Raw genomic sequence first — 12,107 nt, 5'->3', positions numbered from 1 at the left:
AAGATGTTATGAAGACTGCATATCAAAAATCACTGTTAAGCACTTTTGTGCAACAGGAGTAATATTGTCTTGATAGGCTGTATTCTTATATACTCATTATAGACACATATCCTTATATTGAAAGTGTCAGTTGAAAAATTGACACTACTTGAATTCTGGTATCTTCTTAAATGTCAGCACACATACACACACACACTCAAGACAACCATATATTGTTATCTAATGGCTGCATAGTTACTCCACTTTTAGGGCAACAATTTAAGTGACAATTATTATCCTACTCATGAAACGAGTTTACAGTAATTAGCACAATGAGGTTAAATCAGAACTCTTTCCAGACTCTGCTTTGCAAGGTAAGCAGTCCAAAGTCAGCTGCCCAAATCAGCATTTTAGTTAAAATTTCAGTAACTACTCTGAGATGTCAGATGTAAGTCCTATTTTGATCTATTAAAAGTAACTCAGACAGGGCCACATATAACAACTGTTGGATAAATTCTAATTAAGCATGAGTTTTACCTCCAATAACAAGACTAAGACATTCATATGAAGGATTTATGACTTAAAAAAATCCAGATAGAGTTTCTATAGATAAAAAAAATTCAGATAGAATTTCTGAGAATTTTTCTTTAGGAAGAAAATAAGTTTGAAGATGGAGGGTTTGGGCTGGGGGACGGTCAATCAACGTGTTTGTTCTTTACTTTGATTTTGTTGTTTCAAATAGAGAAAAACATTTTCAAACAGGATGGTGTGACCAATATTTCAGTCCTCCCTAATTTCACCACAGCTGAGTCATCAATATTTTAATTTCTTGCAGGTTGATGATTATAAGCATACAATTTTATTTATTTTAATTAAACTTGACTTGCTTCCCACATGCTTTGTAGTGACTCACAACAAAAACATGTATTTGTAAACCCAGGGATGTTTGACTAAAATCTTGAGATCAAAAACTACATAGGAAAGGTTGATTTTGTGTGACCCAAAAGTATTATGAAAGAAAATAGATAAATAAAACTCATGATCAGGAAAAATGATGCATTAGGACTATGTTTAAATAAATTCACACAGAAGCACATGACTCACGTATGGTTCAAGGCCATCTGGCAGGAGCAGAAAATAGTAAACATGTTCACTCTACTCCTGAGGAGAATCACTGTTCCTTGTGGTCACTTTAGAGGTATTTCTGATGTGTCATCAACATTCTGAAAGTGTGAGAGAGCAAAATTTGCCACCCCCCAAAAGTCTCTTTGGCATGACAATAATTTTGAGATGAAAACAAATCTCCCAAAAGACTTAGGAAGAAACTTTGACCTGCCTCATAACTGCCTAAAAACATTTAGATAGAGGAGGCCTGTTCCTGAAATAGAGCCATCACCAGAGGGATCTTCAGAGAATATGGGCCAGATGTGGTGGGGGAGCTAGGCAGAGCCTAGAGATCAAAGTCCCCTCTGTATCCCGTTGTGACAGCATGACTCACTGAACCGGCGTTTCCCCAACATTGGATTTTCCATCTTCATGTGAATTGCCTTCCTCCCCTTTGAGGTCCCAAAGCACTATTTCCAACATCCTCTTTTGTCTTTAGCTGAAGATGGCATTTAGAGTGAGTGGTTCAGCCTTCTTGGCAAGTTACTCAGTTTTCCTGGGTCTCTCTTGTGTATACATGGTATTAAACCTTGATTTTTCTCCTGTTAATCTGTCTCATGTCAGTTTAATTCATAGACCAGCCAGAAGATCCTGGAAGGGTAGAGGAAAATTTCTTCCTCCCTGATAATAGCCAACATAACAGATTTTATGCATAAATAGCTTATGCTTATTAGAATTTCAATTGTTTAAAAATTACTTTAACATATTTCTAGGCCTCAGTTGTTCAGTTCTGAACTTCTGATTTAGTGATAATATACTCTGCATGGACATTAGTGGGTAATCACAGATAATATATAAATTGTTGGGTTTTTCACTCAGGCACAGTACTAATAATGAAACACAAAAGATGCCAATTCAAAATGTTTTCTTTTTTAAATTAGTATATTAGAGAGGAACAGAACTAGATACAGGAAACTGATGTTGCAGATAGCAACAGATCTCAAAAGTCAGACACAGATGAATGGAGTTTATATTATCCATCTCATGTTTATTGCTTTTGTAAAAATAAATGTCCCACCTATTGTTTTAATGATTTTTTTTTTCTGCTCTTCTGTTTAAAATTGCACTTTGATCAACGTTTCTAACGTCTTAGCAGGGAAAGTTTTACATATTAAAATGTCCAATGTGAATTACACCTTCAAGAAAATAGGTAGCTATTTATGACTACGGAACACTCACATAGAATTAGAATTATGGTGGTTAGTTTCACAGAGCACAGGTGTGTAGTGTTTGCCTTTTCTTCCTTGAGATCTTTCACAGTACATCCTCAGACTACCCCTGGGTAATTATCCAGATCCAAAAGCACAGGGCACTTTGTCCCTGGGAATGACCAGAACTTGAGGTACTGTAATTGGATCATTTCATCTTAAAGTGATGATAGCAGTTACAGACTCAGTGTCTAATATTTGTGGTCAATCATGAAATATCTCACTATGTTATGACAAAAGCTAAATTAAAGGATGAAGAATATAGTTTTCAAAGTAAATGGTAATATAACAAAAACCGTAAGATCTGATTTGGATGTAGCCTCAGAGTTTCAGGAGAGGCTTTCATTTATGGAAAACAGGCAAATGCGACCCTGAACAGCAGCACAGAAAAGAGAAAATGCACAACTAATGAGAGAACCAAGTGTCCAGTAACAAAATGGATAGTGCATGTTATCTGAAGATACCTGTAAAGTATGGAGGCCAGACACCAGCATCTCCTACAGCAGGTATCGGACCTGAGAGAGAGTGCGTATCACTCTGTTCTTTGACTTCTCTTCCTGCCTCCACTACGTGGCTGCAGAAGGATGGGTATGTGTGGTATAAAGTGAAGGGTGGGGAAGCAAGAGGTAAGCAAACTTTACTTTCCATTTCTGAGAAACAATTTTGTCAGGTAATCTTATTCTGGTTTGGGGGCACTTACTGTAGAACAAAGTGCCACTATAAGCAGCAAGGCCCTCAAAGAGGAACTGACAACCGGAGTTGGGAAATACAACCAAAATCTCCTGGAGAGGCAGCCCAGGCGGGTTTCTCTTCTGCCTCTTAATTACCCTGAGGAACCTAAGTGGTGATGAGATGAAAGCACAGGACGTCGTTTTACCCAGGGAACTGAAAACCGAAGCCTACAGCCTGATCCTATAGCCTCTTGGGTATAATAAACCCACTGGATTGCAAAGACATATGGAATAAAACTTCTTTCACTCATTCATGTGTAACTTTAAAACAAACATCTTTAAACAACAAAATCATGAATGCTCCTTTCCCTGAAAACATTTAATTTCTCAGCATCTAGTGGCTTTGAAGCAACTCCTTTGAAATCAGCAGTACAATACAATGGTTTTCTCTGTCTTCCTCAAATACTTCTGGAAAGGAGAATTCTCATTTGTAATGGTAATTACCACTGTAATTCTTTATATTTATTAATATCCCGTCAGCAAGACTTCAAAGTTTTCTATATATTTTCATTCATCTTTCAAACCATCCATATAAGATAGATGATACCTCAATTTTCATGTATAGAAACTAAGGTACATCATAGATCAAACTCTTTTTCCTAATTTATTTATAGAGTTAGTGATACAACTGGGAAAAGAATATATAAACTATGGAGAAATATGACACCCTCATCTTCCAATCAATCCTCTACTTCTAGTATGTTGACCTGAATCATGCGTAAAATTTCATTACAAAAATCAATGCCATTTCCTTGCTAACCTCTTTAAAAATGAAGGTGTTCACATTTTTAATCTTTATTTTAAAGATTTATTTTATTTTTTGGCTACACTGTGCTTAGGATCCTAGTTCCCTGACCAGAGATCAAACCCATGGCCCCACTGGAAGTGCAGAGTCTTAATCACTGGGAAGTCCCAATGCTCATTTTTACACTGCTTCATATTTAGGGCTGCCCTTTACCCTAACAAGCTTTAGGATGCTGGCTTCTACACCACCCTGAAGTCTCATCATGACCCAATCATAACGACCACCTAAGTTATGTGGCAAGCACACTACACAATACACAACAATGACCTCACAAAGCAAAAGTAAATGCTATTATCCTCAGTTTATAAAGGGACCACTGAGGCTCAGAGGTATCATGGTGGTTGTCTAAGTTCACACAGTTAATAAGCGGCAGAGCAGGAATCTTAACTCAGGGTTGCTCACTCTCTCTACCCACCAACTCAGCCCCCTGGTTCCAGAGTACAAGCTCTTTCCACTGCTGCATAAAGTACAATATTTTATCCAAAGGCAAAAGCACAGTAGGACCAAGAAGCCTCAATCAATTGGTCCTTTAAGAGTTGTTAACATGACTGAAGTACTATGAGTGATTCACCTGATCCTCTGAGGTGAGAGCCAAGGCTCCTACTCTAACAGCACAATAACAGAATCTACTTCTCTTTCAACCAAAAAAAAACCCCAAAAACCCAACCCCCCAAATCACTGATTTTCTTCCTAGAAGTCATCAGTTGGTTGTGTATGGTTAGAAGTTGGCAACAAAACCCAATTGCTTTAGTCTTCAGTAACTCTATATGTGTGTACATGCATGATGTATGTACTCATGTGAGCGATATGTCAAATTCAGAGAAATTCCCAATTTGGAATATATAGGGGTGGGTGGATTTTTTCTGTTAGAATTTTCTTTTGGTGTTTATTCTCCTGACTGAGACTAATCTTGTGATCTTTCAGGAAAGAACTGAAAGCTCTTACATCCTATATAACCCTTAGCAATGACATAACATGACATTACAAGTCTATTGTCTGTCTAGCTCATGAAATAGTGACTCCATGAAGGCAGCAATGTTTCATGTTTTGTCCTTTTTCTAAATTGTGGCAATAACACTTATCATGAGATCTATCCATTTAACATATTTTAAGTATCTAGTACATTATGGTTGACACTAGGCACAATGCTGTAACTCATTCATCTTGCTTAGCTGGATGAGCAAGATGTTTGCCTGTTGATTAATAACTTCTCATTTCCTTCTCCTCCCAGCTTTTGATAATAATGATTCCCTCCTTTGATTTTATGAGATTTGACTATTTTAGAAACCTCAAATCAGTGGAATCAGGCAGTACTTATCTTTCTGGGCTTATTTCAACTAGTACATTTTCTCAAGTTCATCAACGCATACTGCATAATTTCCTTCTTTTTAGATACTGAGTAGTATTCCAATGCATACAGATAATTTTTTTCCAACCATTCATCTGTTGAGGGAAAGAGGGTGCCTCCACATCTTAGCTATCGTGAATGGTACTGCTATGAACACGGGAGTGCTAATGTCTCTCTGAGATTCTGAGTTCAGTTAGTTTGGCTATAGGCCCAGAATTAATGGGTCTTATGGCAGTTCTATTTCTAACTTTTAAAGGAATGTCCATGTTGTTTTCCATAACTTTTGCACCCTTTTGCATTCCCACCAATTGTGTTCCAATTTCTCCACATCCTTGTCAATACTTGTTGTCTTTTTATATATTTATTTTTTAACAATATGTCATCCTGACAGGAGTGATGTGATATCTCACTAGGGTTTTGATTTGCATTTCCTTGATGATTAGTGGGGCTTCCCAGGTAGCACTAGTGGTAAAGAAACCACCTGCTAATGCAGGTAGACACAAGAGATGTAGGTTTGACCCTTTGGCCCTTGGGAAGATCCCTTGGATGAGGGCACACCAACCCACTCCAGTATTCTTGCCTGGAGAATTTCATGGACAGAGGAGCCTGGTAGGCTATGGTCCATTAGGTCGTAGAGTCGGACATGGCTGAAGTGACTTAGCACACATGCATGATGATTAGTGATGTTGAACATCTTTCCATCTATCTGGTGGCCATTTGTACGTCTTTGGAGAAATGTCTATTCAAATCCCGGAGAAGGCAATGGCACCCCACTCCAGTAGTCTTGCCTGGAAAATCCCATGGATGGAGGAGCCTGGTAGGCTACAGTCCATGGGGTTGCTAAGAGTCGGACACGACTGAGCGACTTCACTTTCACTTTTCCCTTTCATGCACTGGAGAAGGAAATGGCAACCCACTCCAGTATTCTTGCCTGGAGAATCCCAGGGACGGCAGAGCCTGGTGGGCTGCCGTCTATGGGGTCGCACAGAGTCAGACACGACTGAAGCGACTTAGCAGCCGCAGCAACAGCAGCTATTCAAATCCTTGTATGCGTGCTCAGTTGCTAAGTCGTGTCTGACTCTTAGTGTCCCAATGGACTGTAGCCCACCAGGCTCTTCTGTCCATGGGTCATTTTAAATTGGTTATTAGGGGGTTGTTTTTTTTTTCTGCTATTGAATTATAGGAGTGCCTTACATATATTGAAGATTAATCCCTTACCAGATATGTGATTGGCAAATATTTTCTCCCATTCGTTAGGTTACCTTTAATTTTTTTTTTTTTTTGCTGGGCAGAAGCTTTTAAGTTCCAAGGAGCCCCACTCCCACTTATTTATTTCATGCTTTGTTCTTAAAGCATCTCTAGGGCTTAGCACAATATTGAGAACATGAAAGGCATATACACACATTTATATCTTGGCAACCAATGAGTCCTTCAAGCCCCAAGAGTACTGACTCTTCTAATCCTGGAAGGGTCATGGGTGGTAAGACTAGGTGAGGCGCTGCTGCCATGCAGACTGTGGAGAGTCATGACAACCAGAAGCCACGCACTATCTGGGCATTGTCCTCTCAAGAGGGCACACTGGTATCAAGTTCTAGACTTCTTTTGCAAAGCTCTTCAGTTTCAACCTTTAAATTATTAGCCTTTCTTCTCTATCTCTTCTTTCCCCTCTGAAACAAAGCTTCCTTGGGTGCTAATTAAAATGCAAAATTTTTTTTTACTGATAAGATATATTTTGCTTATAATCCAAAAACATGTTGAAAAATCACAGTTTGTTATCTTAATGGGAATCTAAATAGATGGAACTTCACATTTTAATCTATTATAACAGGTGTAGAACATGAGCACATCAGGGCAGATACTGCCACAGGAAATCAGAGTGACTTGTCCAGGTTTAGTCTTTGCGACTAAGTAGTACTTGATGAGTCAAATTATCTGCATTGCGTATCTTCCCATACATCTACACCATGGAGAGTCACTTGTGTCCCAAGTCTCCAGCACTCTAAACGCCCACCCTGGATGGGTCTTATCAATTTTCCACCTCTGGGCCATCTCATTTCTTCACAGAAATCCTCTATAGCTATTCTTTTGAAATTCAAGTTCAATGATACAAGACTAAATTAGAAGACTGAGTCTAGAAACATCACTGAAGGGGAAATAGCAGAAGAAATACTTTAGAAAGAAGTGAGGTACATCCCTACCTTCCAAGAATATGTTCTCTCTTGGGTCACCTGTGGAAATGCCAAGGACTAAAACATCTTGGCTCTTATCAAAACATCACAGTAAGGGCCCTAAAATTTTAGTGCTGGAAAGAACCTTAAAGATGTTATAGAGTCTAAATCAACCTGCTCATTTTACAAATACGGAAACTTCAAGGCTTTTAAAAGGCTACAGATAGTAACTGGCAGAGCTGAGACACCGAAAAAGGGATAGCAACTCACTGCAGTGGCCAAACTATAGTGGTACCAGCCACTCTGCCTTTTTGGTGCTGTTGATCTTTCTGGAAGAACCACACAGAGCCACAGCTCTTGGCTGCCAACCTCCATAGCACCAGTTATTTCAGGGAATAGCAAACATCTAGTTAGTCCAGATTAGAAAAAAGGACTTGAAGCAATAAAGGAGAAGAAATGAATCAATCATTTTGTTTGTTTTGCTCTAACTGAATCTGTTCACCTCAACATTAATTTAAATGCTGACATGTTCCTTCCAGAGAATGTTTTACTAATAAGTAAAGGTTTATTTGTGGTTTTAAAAAAGTGCTATCCTAGCACCTTGTTGTCTTGTAATTGCAACAACCTACTCTGCCTTTCATCTGCTTTCATTGTTACATCCCTGCTTCTTCCACTAGATTGCTAACTCTGAGTCTTACTCATCTCTTTATCCTCTACAATGTAGCACAGTACTTTGCACACTTGTAGCCATTTGGCAAAATGTTCATTCAGTTGGCTGCTGTTACTGTCAGCTTGTTTTTATTTTGATGTACGACGGCAAGAAAGATGCAGCAATGAAAAAAGTCATTGTAGTTTATGAAATGCAACTCTACATGCTCAACAGTCATAACTTACCAGGGCTGGCACTACCTGTCCAAATTACATTACAGAAAATTCTGTCTTGAGAAACTAACAAAATAATGTCAAGTCTAAAATTAAGAAAAGGAGTTCACTTTATTTTGTCCTAGTACATTGTTTCTTTTTAGAGGTTTATGTTTGTTCCATAGAGTCTAAGTGAATAATCATGTTACTGAAAGTAAATTATTTCAGATACTTTGCCAAGTAATTTTGCCAATGGATATTACATTTTCAATCTAACATTATTACTATTTGATAACATGATGTGCTTGAAATTATTTACAAACTGTCATTAAGTCCCCAGAGAACATGATGTTTGAGGTAATTTTGGAAACATAAGCTAGGTACTCAGAAACCACATGAACTAACAGCCTTTTAAATTTAAATCTTTGTCCTTTACAGTTGCCAGCTGCTTGAATGAGCAGAAGGAGGTCCTTTTAGCCAAATGATTAACTTAGGCAGATCACACTCAAACTTCCTGACTTTCTCAATTTTTTGAATTTTTAAGCAGAGAAAACAGAGATCATGTTGGACATATTCACCAATGATGATGGTGAAATGCTTGGATATATCAGTACTTATTTTAGTGACTGAGTTCACTTTATCAGCACTGTTACAAATTTACTATTTTATCAATCATTCACTCTATCATCACTGAAGGTAGGTCCACATTCTATTCATCAAAGTTCAATCTCTGGTGACACAAATACATGACTTCTGCTTTCTTTCAACAAGAGCTATTCCAGCTAAATGTAACATAATATACTGGCTCTGTGACTAAAATGTGTGTAAGGTATCATACAAGGACAAGGTGAAGAGAAAAACATAAGGGATGCATGAGTAAGGAGGTAACACTCAAGAAAAATCATACTAAGTGTAGGTTAAATGAACAAGGGAAGAAAGAATGGTCCAAGGTAAGGGATAAGGAAGAGGAAGAGATGGAGCAGTGATCTTAAAGTAATTCCTATGGCTGGAGATTTGGGACAATGCTGTGGGATAGGGTGACTCAAGGGATTCTGGAGTGTGAGCGGGAGATTGCAGAGCTTTGTACAAGCTTCATGAGATGGGCAAAACACACTGAGAGGTTTTCATCAGAAAACAACATGACTCAATCTGTGTTTTTAAAAACTCTCTAAGGTGGTAGCCTGGAGAATTAGCTCAAGATTAACTGTGAGAAGATTGATAAGATTAGGAAAAATATTGTAATCACTCTGGTGAACAATGAGAAATGTCTGAATAAGGCATGACAATGGAGATGTAAGATGGATCCACATGCCCTCATGCCAATAAAATAGTTAATTTGCAGCTGGTGGATATAAACATTTTTTAAGATAGCATTTGTAGTAAACATCACAGCAATTGCCAGAGATGATACAAAAGAATTGCTCTGGGATGATGAACCCGTGTGTGTGTGTGTGTTAGTCGTTCAGTCGTGTCCGACTCTTTGTGACCCACAGACTGTAACCCGCCAGGCTCCTCTGTCCATGGGATTCTCCAGGCAAGAATACTGGAGTGGGTTGCCATGCCCTTCTCCATGGGAATCTTTCTGACCCAGGGATAGAAAACAAACTTGTATTGGGATTTCTCTGGTAGTCTAGTTTCTAGGACACTGTGCTCCCAATGCAGGGGGCCTGGGTTTCAACCCCAATCAGAGAACTAGATCTCACATGCCATGGCTAAGACCCAGTGCAGACAAATAAATAAATAAATAAATATATATAAAAAAAAAAGGAAAGCAAACTTATAGTTACCAAAAGGGAAAGGGGGAGGGGGATAAAGTGGGAGTTTAGGATTGACATATACATACTGCTATATTTAAGGTAGATAACCAAAAAGGCCTAGAGTATAGCACAGGGACCTTTACTCACTATTTTGAGATAACCTAAATGGGAAAAGAATTTGAAGAATAGATACATGTATAACTGAATCACTTTGCTGTACACTTGAAACTAACATAGCATTGCAAATCAAGTATAGTCCAATATAAATTTAATTTTTTTTTAAAAAATCAAAATTCCTAAATTATAGGTATCATCTTGTAAAAATATTTCACAATATTGAATATGAGCAAGTATGATTCAATATAAAAAGAAATTAACATTAATGCAAAGATTCTGACTTGAGAAGGGGGTGTGGTACTTAAAAAGAATACCAGTACCTGAGACCCCACCCAGAGGCATGTACATCACAATCTAGGGTGGGAGAGCTGGGGAATCAGTCTATTTCAAATGCTCTCCAGGTGAATCTAAAGTGTAGTCAAGAGTGTTGAACCCTTATACTCAGCATACAGGTAGAAGATGAGGAAGGAAGAAAAACTAGCCTCATATGGCAGTGAAGGCCTTAAAAGGCATATTGCACTTGTGATTGACTGTCAGAGGCTCATGGTAAGGATCCAAAAAGTACTACTGAGCTGTGCATGCTATTGAGAAAACATTCATTAAATCTTAGATAAAGTATTTGCTATTGATCATCTGTGGTAAAGAGAAAAGAACTCAGAGAAAATCAACACATATGATGAAAAGGAGTGAAAATTACACACTACATTACAAAATTATTAAGGACCTGGGACTATATTAACTTCCAAAGAAAACATCAAGCAATAATTCAACAATTTTTAAAATTATGAGGAAATATTCTGATGTCAGGTGGATGCAGCTTATATTACCTCTTTTCAGAAAGAATATTTGATGATAATTGTATACAGGTATTTTACAAAGTGCTATCAATTGTTAAATGTAACTATATGGTATGTAACTATATTTTGTAAAGAAATAAAAACATTCAGACTTATAAGGAGCTTCTCAGATTATAAACTTTTCCACAAAGGATTCTTTTTGATGACTTTCTGTCAATTTCTAGAGCTAGGATTTGACAACTGAGTATGATAGAAGCCATATGTACCCAATCTCTTTCTTTCCCACCTGGGACACTAAACATTCTCTGACATTTGCTGCCCTGTTTTTAGTACCAGATAACATAACATTTTCTCCCGTGTAAACACAGAGGTCAGTAAAAGAAATTGATCTCTTTGTCAGAATATCTGAAGGGTTCAAAATGTTGTACAGGGATTGAAATGTATTGGCATTTTCATACTGGGAATTTTGTCCAACCTGTACTTGGTTTACTGAGAATAGAACACTCTGTCATCAAACAGTCCTTCTGCACTTTGTTCCTTTCTCGGCACATTTCCCTCCTGGAGGTAGTTTATTATAACACATCTTTCCTACACTCTACTGTTGTAATGTAATGTAATGTAATTGAATCAAAGTTCACCTTTGATTTTTCCAGTTCCCACTTTGACTTGGTCAGTATTCCAAAATGTTCTCTTAATAAATGTTAGTGAAAGAATAAAGGAATGCAGGAGTGAACCATACACTTCACTGGCATGGCATTGTGTCAGTTGCCACGAAGATCATGTTAGTGTATTTACTCTGTACTTGCTCACTCATTAATTTAGTTTTAATTGAAAATCTCCTATGTATCCAGGACTGTGCTGAATGATCTCCTATTCTCTTGGAGCAAAAAGCCTAGCGGGAAAAAGTCCACACAGATGATTCTAGGGATTTCAGTGCATAAACACTTATGTTGATAAATATTGTAAACACATCCATTTAACCGAAAAATAAACATTAAGCTGATCATTACTATGATGTACTAATACCAGTAGTAAGCAGAGATTAAGATCATTTGAAAGCTGTGAATGCGACTGAATCCTGATATCTCAGATTTGGCTCTCACAGGGTTGAGAGAAGTGTTACCTGGACAAGCTAAGTAGGGGATGGAGTTGCAGGATGGATGAACAATAGA

General features: G+C 37.8%; 1 protein-coding gene across 9 annotated transcripts in view; it reads right to left on the bottom strand.

The window, feature by feature from the left end:
* MME (membrane metalloendopeptidase) overlaps positions 1 to 12,107 on the bottom strand; it is a 310,407-nt gene that overhangs the window by 24,940 nt on the left and 273,360 nt on the right. The gene's annotated exons all lie outside the window — the stretch shown is intronic.

Source organism: Giraffa tippelskirchi, chromosome 2, assembly GCF_054371585.1.
Source record: "Giraffa tippelskirchi isolate mGirTip1 chromosome 2, T2T-mGirTip1v1.2.pri, whole genome shotgun sequence".
Classification (NCBI taxonomy): Eukaryota; Metazoa; Chordata; class Mammalia; order Artiodactyla; family Giraffidae; genus Giraffa; species Giraffa tippelskirchi.
Note: the sequence above shows the minus strand (reverse complement) of the source record. Positions and strands in the feature narration are given on the sequence as shown.